This window comes from Patiria miniata, unplaced genomic scaffold, assembly GCF_015706575.1.
Source record: "Patiria miniata isolate m_02_andy unplaced genomic scaffold, ASM1570657v1 HiC_scaffold_20, whole genome shotgun sequence".
Taxonomy (NCBI): Eukaryota; Metazoa; Echinodermata; class Asteroidea; order Valvatida; family Asterinidae; genus Patiria; species Patiria miniata.
Window position 1 is genome coordinate 14,278,586 of NW_024037059.1, and position 20,227 is coordinate 14,298,812.

Consider the following 20,227-nt stretch of genomic DNA (forward strand, 5'->3'; position numbering starts at 1 on the left):
TTTGAAGAAAACTTTGAGCAGTTATCACAAAAGAGGGGATATTTCATTTTCTTCAATCTATTTTTGAACAAATAATTCATATCCCGTGCTGACATGTACATACCTCGCTTGCTTTCCCCGGCATGGCCATCACAACGTGCGTCCTCTTTGGAACAAAATAAAAGGAAAAGTGCGAAAATATTTCAGCAAAAAAGATCAACTTGTGCCAAAATAATTTCATGCAGTATCGCGTAAAAGCTCAATTTAAACATCTAGTCTGAACTCTTAAGGGCCAAATGTCTATATAATAATGTGCGCCGGGTTTAGAGTGTTTGATCGGAGAGGAGAAAAATCATCTGATGTATAGGACAAACCAATTTAGCAGGTGTTTTTTACTCACCCAACAAAATAACTCACAGCATACAAATAGTATATCTTTCGGGTAGAAGGTAAACTGTAACAACAAGTAAATAAACAAAGAAAACAGGAAATGTATACAATTATTTTCCTGCACAGGCATGAAGTTTAAGAAGGTAATATCGAAGCAGCTGAATAAACACGCATGCATAAAACGGCTCTACCGGTACTTGTAGCTTGCAGGAAAAGTTTTTAGAATCCGATTGATGTTTTCCACGGGAATATAAATGTACACCTTTTTTTCTTAGAGTTTTAATTGATATCGATACAAAAATGTACTATCAAGAAATAAATTCAGCAGACAAGCAACTATAGGTCCGTCTGTCAGTTTGTGATTCGCAATGAATGTGAATCTCACGTTAACTGCATTACAACATTCGAAAAAAACAGTCCGGAGCGCCACTTACCTGTTCGATAAAGAATACAAGAAATCTTCAAACTTGGCCTTAAATAGCATAAATATCTTCTTTTGTTCCCAGAATGCCATTGAGAAAATAATGAATATTTATAAGTCACCGGCAGAATTTAAAGGGAATTGAAGGACTGATTGTTTAAATATACTTCCGTAACAGTTTAAAACTTTGGAACACCTCTTTAAAGCAACTGGTGGAAGACTATTAATTGTCTTAATTGCTTATCAATACCTTAGCCAGACTGGAACCATCCTTGGAAACCATACTCTTTTATTAGCTGTTCTTTGTGGACTTAAGCCCCTCTGGAGTACACACTGGTATCAAATTCTTGAAATGCGATAATGTTCATGGTTATTCCTCGTGTATTGGACCCCTGTCATATTTGAATATTTAAGTATAATTCCACACGTGATTAGCTGCATCTATATCTTAAAACCATCTGGTTGCACAAGCGCGTAATCCCCCCACCCACACCCATGTTTACCATGTAGTGTGGATATTCCTTTGTTTTCGTATTTAGCAGTAAGAAAAACCTTTGAAAAAAACTCATTTTACTCACACTTTGAAAACTCTTTCAACCCATTTTTTCCCTATGATTCACTTTAGTGTTTCTTTTCACATTTTGCCACCGATAAACCTAACCCCAAAATGCCTCTAAATCTGTTTTCCAGAGAGGGTAAACACTGTGTGGACGTGAATGTAATGCTTGTACACCCATACAAGTGTGCATTTGCCTGCATATTGTGCCTCTTTTGTTTGTACTTTTTAGGAAGACCTCCCACATGTTTTGTACACGAATCCAAGATGGGGACCTCTCGGGAATTGGGGACCTATTTTCTTCTATTGTTCAACGTCCCCTATTGAATGCAGAAACAAACTCACAAACACATCTTTTGACCAGACGGGGGGATGGGCCACTGGATCATCCCGCTGGATATAGTGAGAAATAAAACAATGCCGCTTTTAAGGTTATTTTCTCACTTTCCAACAGCCCAATGTATTAAATAGCACTGGACAAAAATTTAAATAAAAGAAACAGTGTTAAAGCTTGAAATGCACTGTAAGGTTAAGCGTAAGCTCTATTTTTGCATAAGATACACACATGGGCGTCGCCAGGATTTTTTCTAGAGGGGGGCAAAAAAAAATTTTGCCAAAAAATGCTTGTATTTCTCAACACATTCTCGATTGATCAGTTTTAGGGGGGGGGGGCAGGGACATTTTGCCCCCCCCCCCCAACTCATTAAATTTACACCACTTTGTCTTCGCGCCTCTTTTTTTTCTTTTTTTTTTCTTTTGTCTTTTCTTCCTTTTTTTTTTTTTTTTTGGCTTTTCCAGGGGGGGGGGGGGCAAGTGCGCCCCCTTGCCCCCCCCCCTCGCGACGCCCATGGATACACATTTGTATCATGAACAGCCCCCCCCCCCCTTTTCAAATTTCCACAGCCGGGCAATTTTAGGATTCAAAATTTCTTTAAAATGAATCCGCATTGTAATACATTATTAGGGGCAGGCAGTGTCATCGGTCTAAATTTTATTCAAATAAATACAAAATTTCAGTCCTTTGATTCTGGAGGCTAAACAAAGTTTCTCCGAAATTAGTGTGTAAAAGGGACAAAATTGTACATTTTAGAAAATTTTTTGGGACCTGCCAATGCTGCTGAAAAACTTCCTCCAGCCCTAAATGACAACCCAATGATAAAATGTAGGGCCGGATAACTCCAGCTTATATGATCGTACACAAAAGCAATTGGCCAAACAAAAAAAATCCCTACCTACACTATTTGCAACTTATGCCTAAGTAGGGCCTAGTAAGTTTTTACACATTTCTTTAATTCATATTTTTTTTTTACTCAAATATCTTTTTTTTTTTTATTTTTTTTATTTTTTGTTTTGTTTTGTAGGGGGAAATTCGGTTCTCTAATGAGGCCTATTAATTACAAAAGTGGGAAAAATATACAGTCTAAACAAATAAGCCTTCGCTAATACTGCTTGAGTGAATTTGCACAGAAGTATTGTGGGAAGAGAAACGGCACAGATATTGCCCCCTTTTTTCCCACAGTGCTTGGCATTGTATTGTGCAAAAATCATTCAAAAGATATTAATTGCAATAAGGTCAGAGGGCTGCTGTTATTATTTATCTGTATGAAGAGAACTTTGTTCTGATTCTGATTGATATTCTGTTTTTTTTCACAAATTGTAAATCATTTGTCTTTGACTGCAGCCAAGCGAAGGGAAGTTGATCTCATCTCAAAGTTTGGTGGAACATGGCTTTCTACAGGTTCCCGTCTCCCATATCTGCCATGTACATGTAGCCCTTGCTCTTGGGAAACCATCTGGACAGATGCTGTCCACATAGTGATACGTAGCCTACCTCTTCATCGTCCGCCATAGGAACCAAGGTGCAGACAGGTAGTTCAGGATGTCTGTGAGGGATGAGGCAACATCCTGAGGTCTATTCTGGCTTCTCTCAGGATGATTGAGAGCTCCAAATTGGTGAGTGTCTTAAAACATTTTTCTCAAATAACTCAGGGTAAGAGGGGCCAGGAAACACCTCAGATTGCACCACAGAGCATCTGGAATCTTAAACTTCCTGGGCTTCTTTAGCTGGCCCTGGACCCCACGCTGTAAGACATTCGTCCTCGGAACAACTGTCCCAATACATCATTGCAACAGTTTAATACAAAGTAAACTTGTCAACACAATTCTTTTCCCAAAATAAAATGCAAGAAAATATGAAGACGAAAATACTTGGTTTTCAACTTTGAAGTACACAGTAAGTTAAAATTTGTAAAAGCAAGAGTTGTTTAAAAAAAATCCTTATAATCTCAAAAATATTATGTATTCCTTCCTTTAAATCCTTCAAACGTTTTCTTCAATCCGTCCTCAAGTGTCCCATTTTTGAGACGGATTTGATTCAGAGAATAGACAAAAGTGCTCATCCATATCAAAATTACTTTGTTTATCAAAAATTGTACCATTTTTTTTAAACTACAAAACTGCACTTACTCTTTCATCAAATTGAAATGCAATTGAAGTGCAATTGAAATGTGCCAAAATCAGAAAAAAATGACATCGGTTTGGATTGATATTGTATTATTTTGTTATTTTTAATTTTCCCACCCCTCTAATTATGAATAGTGCCCCACCCCCAAAAGAGGGAGTTTGCCCAAATGTTGTGGTTTTCATGTAATTTGAACTTTAATTTTTTAGCTTACTGCAAGATGTCTTGATAAATGACTCTGCTTCTGTGCTTATTTTGCCATTTCCAATAGAAAACCCCACCCACCAAAAGGTAGGGGAATTTGGCTATTCAGTTGTGTACTCTTGATTTATACCACAAGCAAACTGACTATTGGTAAGCTTACAGTGACTTTTCTGTAGTAACCATTTGCTTGAGTAGATGGTCCCTCCATCTGCTGAGTTGCATCTCACTGTGAAACGCTGGAGCTGGTCATTGCACTGCAGCCATAGTTGAGACAAGACTTTCCCATATTCCCCCTGGTGATTCCTGACCGGCTCATCACCGTACATTCCCTCCCCCCTTTCCTCTACCCTTTATCCCCAACCTCCATCCCCACCCTCCATCCCCACCTTCAGTCCCCTTCGTCCATCCCCTTTCTATCATCATTCGCACGCACTGGTCCATGTCTACTTTTCCTTCTCCCTCCATCCTCTATTCATTTCTTCTGTCACTTGCACGCACCGTTTCATTTCTACCTTTTCTCTTCCCTGTTTCCTCTCTTCTCCACCCCTACTTTGCATTTTGCACGCACCATCTAATTTCTACTCCCCCCCCCCCCCCCCCTCCTTCTGCTCTCTACTAACATGGGATCATGACAGCTACCTTCCCGGTGGTGATCCTGTTAAGGGAAGTTTTCCTGATAAAGGGAAATTTCCCGAACTAAAGCTGTCAAATAGGGGATGTTTGTTCGCTGGATCATTTGGAATGGTGATCAACTTTAATCTCCATTAAGATAATTATGATGTCGGTTTTTTGGGAAGGACCCCGAACCTATTTTATCTACCGCATTTACTGTACACACATTCGCAAGTGCCCTCTATCTAGTGAGGCCAAACCAGTGCAATACACATGCCACGCAAGTGTTATTGAGTTTCCACCAGCCTGGCGAGTGCACTGCACTGCAAAAAGCCTGCGAAATAATCATCTCTCACAAGGATTTTGACTCCAGGAACAGAGGCCTCATCGCTGACTAAGGACTCAGCAAGGATTCATCGTGGGCCAGGACCAGCGGAGTACTTGAAGTTGTCGAGCCTGGTGAGAATGAGACGGCTCTTTTGAAAATCAACCGCCATGACCGCACCTTCATTTTCAAGGCCTTCACCGCGCTCAAGTTTTACATGCACAGGAAAACCAGTGAACTGAGATTTGACTGGTCTTTACTTTCAAAACTCGAACTTAGTTGCTCCATGAGTTGCTTGCGGTTCACTCCATCTTCAATCTCATATCTGCCATGTAGCACTTCTTTGTGGGAGGCTGTATCTGGACAGATGCTGTGTACATAGATGGTACCTATTGATCTTCTGCCATGGGAACCAAGGTGCAGACAGGCAGCTCAGGATGTCTGTGAGGGATGAGGCACCGTCCTGAGGTCATCAACACATCTTCTCTGGCTTCTCTCAGGATGATTGAGTGCTCCAAACTGGTGAGTGTTCGTCAATGAATTCTTCATATTAAAATGTGTCAAAGACAGAATATCACTTTATCAGTAAACTTGTTGGACCAAGGAATCACTGTCTTCCCTATTTTGTCCATATTTTTACCATTGTCCACAAATGGATAATATGAGATAACATTCAATCAAAACCCTGATCCCTTTTGAATTTTCAAAGGACAAATCACTCTCAGTTTCAGTTTCTGATTTTCTTTTCATTGCTGACTGGGGAATTGAAAGGGAAATTAGCAAATGAAGGTTTAACTGTTGGTTTTTAAATCTTTCCTCAGAAGAGACTGACCTTTGCAAACCATGCTGACGCTGGATTGGACCAGACCAGTGCCTAGACTATCCTGAATGACTGCCTGCTGAGGCTTTTCCCTGGCGGCATCGAAGCCATCCACACCATAACCCATGATGCCCTGGCCTGGATGTCTACCTTGGCCTACACGCCATATGAAAGAAGTGCCTAGATTAGGCAGGACAGGCTGGATGATCATCACCATGCTGACTGAGATGACCTTAAGGGTGAGTCAAACCAAGAATACAACCTGCTCCATCAAAACTCATCACAATGTGCACCAAAGAACCTCAGATTTCATTTGTAAATGAAATTTTGTCCGCACAAGACCATAATTCTCGAACTTGATTCTTGTGAATAAGATTGTTGTCCTCAACATTCTGATTGAAACAAACTTTGATACTTTTCCCCAACAGCATCCTGGACAGTATATTGTAATTTGGAGAAGAAAGAGAAATGAAAACAATTTCTCAGCAACGATCATGACAATCATTTCTGAAAGACAGAGGAATTGAAATTCTCCCTCAAAAGAATTATGTGTGATTTGATTTATATAAACATAAGAAGAAATTTCATTTGTGTGGACTGTCAAAGACAAATGCAATAAAATTGAATTATTTGCATTAAGTGTCCAGTGACTTTCCTAATTGTTTGCAAGCAGATAAAACTGTCACATTGCAATTGTACATTCAAGTTCTCTTTTGCTGCCAACCTCTTACAGTACAGTGCACATGTTCTTAACTTGATGGAGCAGGTTTTGCATATCATAGGAGAGATCTGAGTGAAAAACAACTATTAATTGAAGAGTTCTTCTCCAAACTATTTAAAGGCATATAGGATCATTTGTAGTTGCCCCAAAATTAACCTCCCATACTATTATACAAATGCTTACTTGGATTAAATTAAAGATCGTACTGGTACTAAACACGCCATGAAATTATTTTGTTTAGCTTGCTGTCATTTCAAAGAAATCAAGAAATGTACATGATTTCCAACGATCAATTCACTGGGTTTTTTTTTGATAAAGAGTACTATTGACGAAATGGTGTTTAGTGATCAAAACGTCATGCTTGGTTTTTCAATATTTTCTTAAATGAATTAAAAAGTGAAATATCTGAAACTTCCACATATTAGGTTTTGAACACTCTTCTTTTTGATTTTGAGTGATGTTAATATTCGAAACAATGTATGCATGAACAGCAAATGATCCTATATGCCTATGAACTGTTGCTACATATTCTCAAAAATTTTGGGTGGCAAATTGTACACACATACTCTATCTTTGGTTGCTAGAACAGATCGGCTTTTAGTTGTTTCATTTCATATTGATTTCAATTAGTCTTCAAAATTATTGAGTTCATTTACCTGATATTTGATTCTGAAAACTGAAATACGTGAAAAGATTTTTTTCTGAACATGTAAAAATGTAGTTTCTGTCACTGCATAATATGCAATTTTCTCAAACAATTCTGCCCTTGTTTATAACAAAATTTAAACATTCTTAAATCATTGATTAGAAAAGTTTTGACACTTTAAATCTCTGAGCTACATGTACCTGTTTTGATGAGGGTTGAAGATTTTGGTAAAAGAAAATACTCATCTTAACCATCAACTTTGATATTGATAATCATTTGCTGACAGATAATGAAGTGAAAATGGTCTTATTTCTGTCAATGTTTGAGAACAATATTGAGTCAGCATGATGATAGATTTAAGCAAGCTACAGATGTATTATTGATGTACCCTAACGTGGCGCGGCCGCTAACGTGGCACACTTTGATTTTTCGCCTGTAGCGCCTAGCTAGAGCAAAAGATTTAACTAAAATTTCACAGAAAGAGAAATTTCATCAAGTTCTAAACACTCCTAAATTACGAGTAAATTGCGAGTTTATTTACCCGTAACAAAGTCAGAAGAAAAATTTTCTTTTGGCATGATTTTCCGATTTTATTTTCAAGTGCGAAGTGAACCCTTTAAGAATGCCCCAAAAAATAAGAAAAACATTTTCTGACAAACATCTGGCTGGGTATGTAAGTAGAGATAATAATTATTTAAATTCTTAAATGTTAATTTGGAATTTTCCGAGATTTATTCAAGTGCGCCACGTTAGGGAACAATCCGCCGATTTGTGCCCAATTTCCGGACGCTACCGTTTTTGAATTTCGGATGAAATTTTATGAAACCGAAATTGTTCACAGAGGGTTAAATAGCAAGCATAATAATAAGGTAAAAGTACTTGTATTTTACTGCATGAATTTGAGGTTTGTCAACAAAGAAGTTTGGCAAAACTACACAAGGAAAGTTGGGTAGGCTTCGAAGTGCGCCATTTTAATTTGTAGGTGCCAGTCTGGATCAGGATAACATGTAGCTGACAATTAGTTCAATACTTGTTGCTTTCCCTTTCAATCTATGGCTAATTTTTGGCTTCTTTTCCAAATACACAAAAACAATTTTATCAATTCCTCATCCTATGTGCATTTGCCAAGTTTGCTAGATCTTTTAGTCCTTAATTTCCTCTGCTTAACTGTAGTACAACAACCAAAAGCCCAACTTTTATCACATGCAACTATTCCTGTGTAGAATTTTGCACTTACACTGTATATTGTCTAATCAAAGGGTGTCCTAAGGGTTAATTAGAGATGGGTCATACAAATCTTTTTGCACTTCTCTGGTCATGAAGGGGCTATGTCAGTCTCGTGGATCACAAAATAGGAATGAATAAAGTTTGAAAATGATCCCTTTTAGAATACAAAACCCAAATGATGTACAACCGAAGTCTTAATTATTTGCTCCATCATGTGTCCAAAGTCTTGGTTAATGTGAGTTGGTGCTTACCATTGATTACAAAGTCCCTCTGACTCATGGCAAGTACATTGCTAGGGTCATTCATGTACATGTAGTTTGTCGGTCTTGTGCACATAATTTTAATGTGGATGGTCAGTCACATTGTAGCAGACAGGGTCATGTAAGCTGCTTGCAAGTCACCTCTGAGAGTCATCCCCTCCCTTCCTTTTGGGCAACCATTTCTTTGGTACTCAGCCCTCAGTATTTATTCTTTATTCATTGCCATCTTTACTTCATCTTTCTTTTCCCATTCTTGTCTGATCTTGTTTCAATTCAATTCATTGACATTTATTTCCATCTAGAGCAGAGTAAAAGAACCATAAAGTTTCTATATAAAGATGGAGACATTATTTTAAAATCCAAAGCTTCTACAAATGTAGGGGCACACCTTACATTATAAATGCATTGGTTACCTTTTTCTATTTTTTTTATACGATACGATACGATATTTTAATGATTTTACTCATCCTGTTTCCCTTCCCCCTCCAAAAAACAAACAAACTTGAATGTATCATACCATTTTGAACAGAACTGTGGATTGAGGGCTCCACTTACGATCCAACTCTTTAAGTGAAGAAATCAATAATTTTTTCAAAATTGACGGGCAATTAGGGAGATAAAGATTTATCAACCGTGGCAGAAAAATCTCATTTAAAAGTTGTTTCCTATGTGAAATTTGAGGCAAATGGATCGAAGTATTGCAGTTATTACGATTCCCTCTTTTACAATAGGTGCTGTAATTTTAATATCTGGGGAACTTTGACTGAACTTCTTGCAGCTCCTTGTATGTCTCCATACACATGCCTCCTTGTTCTTCTGCCTTGGGTGTACCCTAGGTTGCTATTATATAGCTTCTCTAGTCTTTTCTTGGACTAAATAGAAGCCAACCTCTACACCTTGCAATTACTGTCCTATCAAAATTATTCCCTCATCCTGTCCCCCCCCCCTCTCCAAAAAACCCAAAACAAACAAACTTGAATGTGTCATACCATTTTGAACAAAACTGTGGATTGAGGTCTCCACTCACGATCCAACTTTTTAAGTGAAAAAAAAATCAATGGGCACTTTGGGGAGATAAAGATTTATGAACCGTGCCAGAAATTCTCTTTTTAAAAGTTGTTTCCTATGTGAAATTTAAGGCAAACGTAAACGAATCACACATGGATCAGAAAAATGTGGATTAATCAAAGCTTTGAAGACTGATGATTTGAATTGTTGAAATTCAAAAGAAATTGTAGTTAGTTGCTGATTGGACTTGCATCAATATTAGTTTAGCTAGTGATACTTTGTTGTTGATGGCTCAGCTTGAGGAACTTTTGTTTCGTTGTCAGTTGTCACAGCTTCATACATGACAGTGGCGTAGCACAGTCATTTTTATTTGGGGGGGGGGGGTTAACATTTTTTGAAAAGGGAACTTGCACATCCGTGGTGAAATGTTGACGGAAGGGGGCACAAAAAAGGGCACCACTTCTTTTTGAAAAGGGCACTTGTTCAGGAAAAAAGGGCACTTCTTAAACAAACAAAAAAGGCATTGGTGAAAAAAATGGCATTTAAATGGAAAAGGGTAGTCTTTATAAAATATTGGGGGGGGGGGTAAATACCCCCTTACTTTTTCAATTAATGCCATGCTTTGCTTAGTTCTGATAAAGATCAAGAAACATGCAATATGTAAAATATCTAACAAACGCTTTATTCTTTTTTCTTTGCTGTCTTAGATTGAGTGAAAAGTTTCAATTTCTTATCTTAATTTTATTGACAAATTCTAGCCATGAATGTTTGACTATGGTATTTGGTCAAACATTAAATTGAAGTTGCATTCTCTGTGCTTTTTTTCAAATTTCATCCCCCACCCATAGAGTCCTTTTCTAAATTACTATTTTTCTAGCAATTCGAACATTTTTCACTTGTGAATGAGACATTAACCAAACAAAATCGGCTCACGTTTAGTTATTGAATCAGTTGTTACTTAACAGATGTAGATGCTGATTCTGGCCCCCACAATCAGTTCTGATGGACCAGGATCTGTTTGTGTCTAAAATAGTGCCATTTTCAGAGGATCACACTGGATTCCCCCAGAAAAAGAAAACAGAGTTTTGTGGTTGGAACAAAACATGCAAGATGAAAATGTTTCATGAAAAAGAAATCAAATTTATTGAAGAGCACAGGGAATGCAACTCTTCATTTGGATACAAACAAGTTCTCAATCTCCAGACATCAATTATCACAAAACTTATAGTGTGATTAAACAAATCTGAGTCAAAATAACTCTCTTCTCTAAAATTTAACCGTGGTACATGTAGGACTTATTAATTACTACTTAAATAGCAACACCCATATATATCATATATATAATTTGTTAACCAGTTCGCGCCGGGATTATTTTGACATTGACCAGACCCAGGTGCAGGATTGTTTTTCATGAGCCTCGATGCCGGACAGGTTCAGGCTGTTATCTGCAGGTAGTACACCCTGATATTTCTGGCCTCACTCGTTGCAAGTGGGTCGCAGACCGATATTTCCTGCCTCGCTCGTTACGTGTTTATCCATCATCCGTTCCGAATACCACATAACCTTTGCGTGTATACACGCCATCCAACGTGAACTGGTTAACACACCTTTGAAAATGTTTTAAAAATATGTTTGTGGAGAATTGTTGGTTTCCGGGGTGCTTTGGAAAGAACTTGATTTTAAAAAAAAACAAGGTTTGGTGTAAGCCTATAGTGGTAGTAAGAGGTTTTAGTTCGAAACTAATCAGCCCAGTTATTTATAATTTTGCATAATGTCGCTTTTGACAGAAAACAAACATGAAGAGTTCATTTCCAAAAGACGATATACAGGGTGGATAAAAAAAGGACACCCACTTTTGACAGCAATTTTCACCTACATGTACTTAATGAACTTATTTTAAATATTTTTTTTTTACATAGTGGTAAAGTACAGGCCTTTAACCATGCATGGTGAAAAAAGTTAAGTAAAAGTCGCCAAAATAGTGATATTATGCTAATTTGAATACAAGTCACCAAAATCAGTCTTGTCCACGGGTAATTTGGACGTTTTCGTAGTTCATAAAAATTAGAAAAACCTTCGCACCAAAATATATTTTGCCCTGGTAACAATTATTCATGTCAGTGTTAAGATCATCTACTCAATGAGCTGTTGGCTTAAGTTCATTGTTGAATAACATTACATAACATAACAATCAAATGTCATGCCCTTGCAAGTAAAGCATCAATAGCTGAGCTCAGTCAAGCGAAGGGAATGTATACCTCCGTGGACAAACAGGTTTCGCATATGAAATGTTCAAATTAGCATATAGCTCAACGACGAAATGTGCAATGCAATGATTTTTTCATCATATTTGCTTAAAGGCCAGTACTTTAATAGCTACTAATCGACAGTTAAAAATATTTTTTTTTAAATAGGTGAAAATTGTTGTCAAAATATGGATGTCCTTTTTTTAACCACCCTGTACACCATTTTGTTATCTTTTAGAATCCTGCCTTCTCATGGCTGCCCAAAGTCAGTTTCGACGGCTGTTATAATGCAAGAAATATAGTTTAGAAACAGTGCTCATTTGTTCTATATGGTTTCATAACCATCAAATTATTTCACTTTGAAATATCACATTTTGGAAATAAACTCTTCAACATGGGCGTCGGGGGGGGGGGGGGGGGGTGCAAGGGGGCGCTTCCCCCTTAGGGGTGGGGGGGGGGGGACTAATGTCCCTGCCCACCCTCGAAAAAAGATAAATCGAGAAAATGCTTGAAAACTTAAGAATTTTTTTGGGAAAGTGTGTTTTGCCCCCCTCTAGAAAAAATCCTGGGGACGCCCATGCTCTTCAATAAATTTAAAATATTTAGCTCAGTTGAAAATCTTCACATATTACTTGAAATTCAATTAAGCAAATTGTGCCAAAGATCAGAAAGGATCCCCCATAAAAAAAGAAAAAGTGCAATGGTTAAGGTTAATAACAAATTGTGTGTTTACAGTTACCCGACCTCCCTCTATTTTTTTACGTCAAGTTACTGACCTCTTTGGCCAAAAATTAAAAACGAAGTATATTTGGAACATAAACAAGTTTTGTATGTTTCCTGTTGATTGAACAGTAAAACAGGTTAATTAAACCAAGTTCAATAGTTAAAAGTGGGTATCTAAGAGGAAACCAATGAAGTATAAATGACTGATGGACAAATGTAAACAAATTACAAAATTAATTGGTTTCCTTCCTACCAACCTGGATAATTTTTAAGCCGTTACAGTGAACACACAATTTTGTTTTGGCCTGATGACATTGATTTTAATCAAAGTGTCATTGTGATGTTTATTCTGCCTCCAGTAGAATAAACTGTAGTAAATAGTCGAATAAAGTAGTTTCGTACGCTTAACGGTAACGACATTAAAAATACATTTTTAAACCTAAAGATGCATTTTCTGTGTTTATCCTAGCAATACAAACATTTTGAATGAGACACTGACCGGGCAAAACTGGGCAAAACTAATTTGATTTACGGCCCATGTTTAGAAATTGATTTATTACAATTTTGAATTATTGGCTGTAGGACAATAATTCTCGTGGGGTAAGCTGGTTCCCGCCCCACAATCAGTGTTGATAGTGTATGGACCGGGAGCTGGTGTGCTTGCAAAGTGCCCAAAAACAAAACCCTTTTTTTCCAGAGGCTTGAAGACGTCCCTAGAAAAAGGAAAAAAGGAGCTACTTGGTTGGAATAAAACACACAAGATGAAAATGTATTAATACAATATCACAAAAAAAAGCACACCAAAAAGTAAAAAAAAACAAATTTGGTGAAGATTATGTGGAATGCAACTTAAAGTGAAGTTAGAAAATTGATCTATTTATTGACCTCCACTATTGGAAATTTATGTAGAGACAATGGGTCAGTTTTAGTGACAACTAATTGCTATAGTGTCACTCGGTCAGTTATGAGAAAGGATCAAGTGTTGTCACTAATTGAGAATTCACTGACGGAAGTTTTCATTGATTTAATATGTGATTGGTGAGATAAGATGCAAAACTTGCAAATGCAATTCAGTATTTAATCATTACAGATCAAGATCATTGTTGAGCAGTGATTAGAATATGGATCAGTTGCGGAAAAGCAGTGCTCGGTAACTAATTAAGAGGATGATCACTGAATTTCAAATTAACTGATCATGACCACTGATGAGGGTGATGGTTTGTGGAGAGCATTGTTTTGGAATCACAGTGTTTAAACTTTACTGATCATAGAAGCCAGTGCCAGAATGTTGTTATCACCAGTGGTGACTAGGAGCATGAGTTAAACAGAACTTTTTTTTTAAATACCGACTAAACACTGAGTTATAGCTCTGGTTGTCTAAACCATGCTTCCCTTTTTATGAGTTCATTACTTCACATGGCGTATATTCGTAAAGTTCTGGATTTACACCCAAAAAAGCTGATATAGTTCATGGCAGTGGAAAACTGTTTGAAACATCAGCTGACAGCTTTGATAAATGTTGATGGCTGTCATTTGTAGCGGCAGTTATGTAATTGCTGGAGGAATCTGATGAGTTGTTAACCCTCCCTCTCTGGCTGGCAATTTCAAGAAGGCCAGCCCAGCAATCAACATACAAGTGACTGATTTTAGTAGTTGAGTGCTCCCTGCTCTAAAGCAGGGTTGACTGGCTGTGATTGTTATGAAACCTGATACAGCTATGCCTTGACTGAAGGAGATTGATCAGCCAGCTGATTACCTGATTTTGTCTGTTGAGTGAATTTGATTGTCTCAGTGCCTATAACAAATAATGATCTGACTGTTGGTGACTAGCCTGTGTAAAAGGCATAGCAGGGGAAGAGGATTGAATTTTGACTGTCTGTGACTGGTCAAACAATAGTTGATTAGATTATCCATCACATTTGTGGAAAAATCACTTCATCATTTTGGAACATCCCAGATCATAGATGTTGCTATTGAAAATGTTTGTACCTTCGACAATATGAAAGTAAGAACTATTTTTAGTGTTTCTGTAATTGTAGTTTTTAATGAATTGTTCTGTATAATTGCTGGGCACCTCTGGGAAAACAGTGTACCACTGAGAGGTTTCCCCAGGGTAAATAAGAAATAAATAAAATAAAATAAAGGATCATTCATTGAAACATTGCTATTGCGATGAAAAGTAGGAGAACGCCACAACAGCTAGAAGTCAACAGTGGACTGACCAATAGCAGATAAAGTTGATTGGTTGTGGAGAAGGTGGATTGCTGTTTGTAATCATTGTTACTGGTCTTGATTATTACCTGAAAAGTTTGTCATTGAAGATGAAACTGATTTCAGGTGCTGCAGAATTGTCAAAGCTGATCAGTTACAAGAAAGGTTCATATCTGGAGAATTTGACATTCCAAATTCCACAAATTGTTAAAACCAAAGTGGTCATTAGTAGCAGCTGAGTACAATCTGTTCTCTGTGTCGACCATTGAGGAGAGAAAAATCTGCAAAGATATTCCAGAAGGATATTCTGAAGCTGGTTTATGGTACTTGTTTCTGGTATTTTAACAGTGGTGAAAGATGGTTCTTGGTCATTCTGAGTATTTCATTATAGGAGGCGCCTGATCCTTGGAAAAACCTCACATCAGGGTGTTGCCTAGGTAATTATTACCTTGGTAACTGGAGATGGCGTAACCCCATACTGCGGTTTGGGAGCCCAGTTGGCATAGTGGTAGGGCCAGTATTGAAATTAAAATGCTGCTATAATTGTAACATTACAATTTGAGGTTGAGTGGTCAGAAAGTCGAAAGTTGAAAATTTTTAGGAGCTATTTGTTCCTCTTCAACATGTGCTGATGTTTGATTTAATATACGGTATTTTTTTATGCTAAGGTACCTGTATTTTATATTAACCCTAAACCCCCTAGGCTGTGAAAAATCATTAAAATTTGATCATTTTGGACTGTTAGATTAGAAGTATTAAAAAATGCAATTGTGTAATACCTATTTAGTATTTTATTGTAACTTGCAGGTTGATAAGCTAACTAATTAAGCTTTACTTTATACTTGCAAAGTTATGCAAACTGGAGGTGTTATCATTTTTCATGTACATGTTTGGAATTGATGGGGGAGGAATCTTGCGAAAACAGCCTACAATAATGTTATTTAATTAACGTTTCATAACTGTGCAAAGTTTTCACTTTCTTGAAATGGACATATGTCGGTTTTTGTGTGTGGTTTTTTAAATTCTTTATTGATTCTTTCCTTATTCTTCAAGTTAGCAGAATTTTCTTATGTGCCTGAGGTTCAGTGGGGGAACCTGGGCTTAATTTCTACTTGAATTAGTTTGTAGAATTTCTAAATCTGAAAAAATAGTTGTGCTATACTTTAGGCTTTTAAATATACAAAATATTTTTTTTAAATATACAAAATAAGTAGGCCCATTTTGCGATACATTGATGTCTGGATTTTGAAACCATTCGTTGAGAGAATATAAGTTATTAGCATTAACTGTAAGATTTTGTGAAAAGAACATTTTTTTTTTTTAATAACAGTATTTTTTTGGGGGGGGGGGGTTAACCCTTTTATAGTAAGTCATCACTAGGAAGATAATTTTGATGCAGTCCTTGACTCTGTCAACTTAATAATGCACGTCTTCAACGATACTGGTAAATCCACATGGCTTCCATGTAAGATTTTGTGAAAAGAGCATTTATTATTTTTAAACTTTTGGGGGGGGGGGTAAATTATGGTAAGTCATCGCTAAGAAGATAATTTTGATGCAGTCTTTAACTCTGTCAACTTAATGATGCACGTCTATCAGTCTTGAACGGTACTGGTAAATCCACATGGCTTCCTTGCCATATCAGGAATATTTTTGCGTACCGATTGATGACGAAATACCTCAAACTGTTTCTGTCTAAGGACTTACTTGATTGCAACTACCATCATCAAAGACCCATCATGACCTGTCCCAACTGTGTCTGTCTAAAGACTTGCTTTAAATAACTACCATCATCAAAGACCCATTGTGTCCTGTCCCAACTGTGTCTGTCTAAAGACTTGCTTGATTGTAACTACCATCATCAAAGACCCATCATGTCCTGTCCCAACTGTGTCTGCCTAAAGACTTGCTTGATTGCAACTACCATCATCAAAGACCCATCATGTCCTGTCCCAACTGTGTCTGTCTAAAGACTTACTTGATTGTAACTACCATCATCAAAGACCCATCGTGTCCTGTCCCAACTGTGTCTGCCTAAAGACTTGCTTGATTGCAACTACCATCATCAAAGACCCATCATGACCTGTCCCAACTGTGTCTGTCTAAAGACTTACTTGATTGTAACTACCATCATCAAAGACCCATCGTGTCCTGTCCCAACTGCGTCTTTCTAAAGACTTGCTTGATTGTAACTACCATCATCAAAGACCCATCGTGTCCTGTCCCAACTGCGTCTTTCTAAAGACTTGCTTGATTGTAACTACCATCATCAAAGACCCATCGTGTCCTGTCCCAACTGTGTCTGTCTAAAGACTTGCTTGATTGCAACTACCATCATCAAAGACCCATCGTGTCCTGTCCCAACTGCGTCTTTCTAAAGACTTGCTTGATTGTAACTACCATCATGAAAGACCCATCATGCCCTGTCCCTTGCCCTTCCCTTTCCCCTTGCTCATGCAAGTTATTCCTGAGATCCAAGCCTGGCACACTACGACTAAATTGGCAAGGTTTCCTGAACGACTCGAGAAAAAAAGTATTCTAGACGTTGAATTTTGGCTTCTCAAAGTAGTTTGTACCACGCTGTCAGTAAATTGATTGTTTAATGTTTTTACGAAACAAACACACTTTTTTTCATTTTAATTTTCATTTTAATCCTGGGTTCAGTTCGCTTGTTTGAAACTAACAATCTGTACTGTGGGGATTGCAACCAAAGTGAGCTATGTGTGTATCTTTTGTGTTTATAATGTCTTTAGCCCAATTGCTAGTGACATTAGAGAGGGCGTCTTCAAACGGCTGGTTTTGACCCTTATTTTTGTAACCGTTTCATTGAAAGCTTCTCTCATCAGCTAATTAGAAAGAAGTTTCAAAACTTTATTTCAAATTCATAAAATGGATATCTTTTACTGAATTATTATTTAAAATAAATTCCAAAAATCAGATGTGGTGCCAAGAATAATTATGGCTCTTGCTAAGAAAAAATGAATGTCTTTATTCCCTTGACTTCATCCTTAACTCACAATCTGAAGCTTAATATCGTGATTATTTTAATATAAATTTCGTCACAATTTCATGCAGACATGCATTGTTTTCCCGCAATAGTTCTCGTGCAATTAAATTTAAAAAAAACTTCAGGCACGATAAGACAGTGTTAAAACCAGCCGTTTGACGTGCAGATATTGTAACTTGATCTAAACCTAATTTCAATCTTCAGGACACTCTGATGGCTTATAATTTGTTTTCCCTCATCAGATGACTGATCACATGACTGAGATGCTGAGTCCTGGTGGAGGTTTCCTTGGTCTCATTTGGAAGACTGCTGACAGGAATTGGCTGGACTGGATCAAGTGGCTGCTGTTGGAGCAAACTTTGAGCAAATCCTTGGCAATGAGAGGTCCCAATCCAATCATACAAGATAATATTCCGAGTCTAAAAATTTAAGCAAGGAAAGAGAAATACCAGACAAGAATAAATCACCTTTTTCCAATAAGAAAAGTTCGCAGTTAGAACCATGTAACAAAACTCTTTTGTGAGTTAGTGAGGTTCTTTGCCATGCAATCCTTCAATTGTTATCTCATGTTTTTCCCAACTATTGTGAGGCAGCACATGTACTTTCATTGCCAAGGGTTTGCTCTTATGATTGATTAATTTGAATTAGTTGTCCAGGCACATGTCACAAAAGTCTGAAATGTTTTCAAAATTAATAAGGATAAGCACATTACAACCCCACCCCTCCAAAAAACCCTCCACTCCTTATAACGTTTTTGTTAAGACGTAAAGTTTGAACTCGTGCAAAAGTACAAACCTTATGAATTGCATTAACTGTGATGCTCTCTAGACTTTTCATTTTTGATTCTGAGTGTTTGTAACTCAAAATGAAGGTCTAAAACAGACAAATTTGTTGACATGTGCCTGGGCTGTTGTCTTTAACTGAAAAAAAAGTTAAGCTGAAAATTGATAATTGTATAGATCTACAATGGCACATTATAATCATTGATCAATATAAATTGATCAATTTGGCAGTTTTATGATTATATTAATAACACATTAATAGTTGAATTCTGATGTGATGATGTTCTGTTTGATCTCTGCCATTGTATCCTTTTTACTGCTTGAGTTTTGATAATTTTGGATGGCAGTGATACCATTTGTTTAAATATATACTTTGAAATCATGAAATGTTTTATCAACTTAACTGTTAATGAATCTGTTTCCGACATTTCAGAGAAAAGAGTTCTATTAATGAGAAGAAAAAAAACAATGCATGACCAATTTTTATTGAGGTAAAGAATGTAACATTTTGCATTTTTATATCATGCCTTTAGTCACAAATTGAATGTATTTGGCAAGGTAATATTTATTGGTAAGGTAATATATTATAATGTGCCATTGTAGATTCATTTGCTACTTTAATTAAAATGAGGTTTCTGTGATGTGATGGTGTTTTTCTTTTGGACATATCTGCTGTCTATTTGTACAAGTTTGCAGCACAGAACATTGCTATCATATCCTGTTGGATAAATTCCATATTTTCTATGCTACGATTCAAAAGAAATTGGTTATACAAGTATACAAATAGGGCTAATTTGACACAATTTACTGCAGAAACAGCGAAAAAAATTTAAGCTATTCGTGGATTTCAGTATTTCAAGGAAAAAGTACAAATTTGGCAATTTGAAATTTGAAAACTAGAAAAATTTAAGTTGTATTTTTAAGATTTTTTTCTCAAGACACGTTTTTCGTTTGCAATAATTATGTTTGCGAGAAGAAACAAATGCATTATCTAAGACTTGCTGCAAATTTGATCTAAGTAGACAGCAGATATGTCCTTTGGATGTCGGAGAGTGGGGGGGGGGGGGTTCCAACTGAAGGGCTCTCTTCAGTGGGGTTTAACTTAAAAACTTTTTGAAGGGCGCCCTCTTGTGATCTATTTTTTAGACGGCAATGTGTGGGTTGCCCACTTGGAACAAACTAAATGTTAAAATGAAAACCGTCACAAGAGGGCGTCCTTCAAAAAAATTAATTGAAAATTTTTCTTGGCGCCCTTTATAGTGCCTAACAGTTTTTGAAGTTGAACTTTGTCAAAGAGGGCGCCCTTTGCGTATTTTAACTTGTTTTTTTTTTTAAATAAGTTAAAATTGTAAAATATTGGGGGTGCCCTCTGGTTATTTAATTTGAAAAAATTTAATTGGAATAAAATACAAGTGAGACATGGTAATTTGGTTTTTTTTTTTATTTGACCTTGAACTTGAACTTGATAATTAATGGTAAATTTTTTTTTTATTTAACCTTGAACTTGACCTTGAACTTGACCTTGAACTTGAGCTGACCAAAAAAAAAGCCCAACGCATACAAGTCCCCCGAGGCGTGCAGGCATGGTGTTCCCCGCCCACAGACATTGACAAGTCCAGCGAGTCGCC

General features: G+C 37.0%; 1 long non-coding RNA gene across 2 annotated transcripts; it reads left to right on the forward strand.

Annotated features, from left to right (window-relative positions):
- Window positions 1-4,797: 4,797 nt before the first annotated feature.
- Window positions 4,798-20,034, forward strand: LOC119727487. Of its 2 annotated transcripts, XR_005270977.1 has the most exons (3): window positions 4,799-5,470; window positions 5,770-6,007; window positions 18,060-20,034. It is a non-coding gene; the product is annotated as an uncharacterized LOC119727487 (long non-coding RNA). The 2 variants fall into 2 exon arrangements; XR_005270976.1 differs by lacking the exon at window positions 18,060-20,034 and having other exon boundaries at window positions 4,798-5,470; window positions 5,770-6,717.
- The last annotated feature ends 193 nt before the right edge of the window (window positions 20,035-20,227 follow it).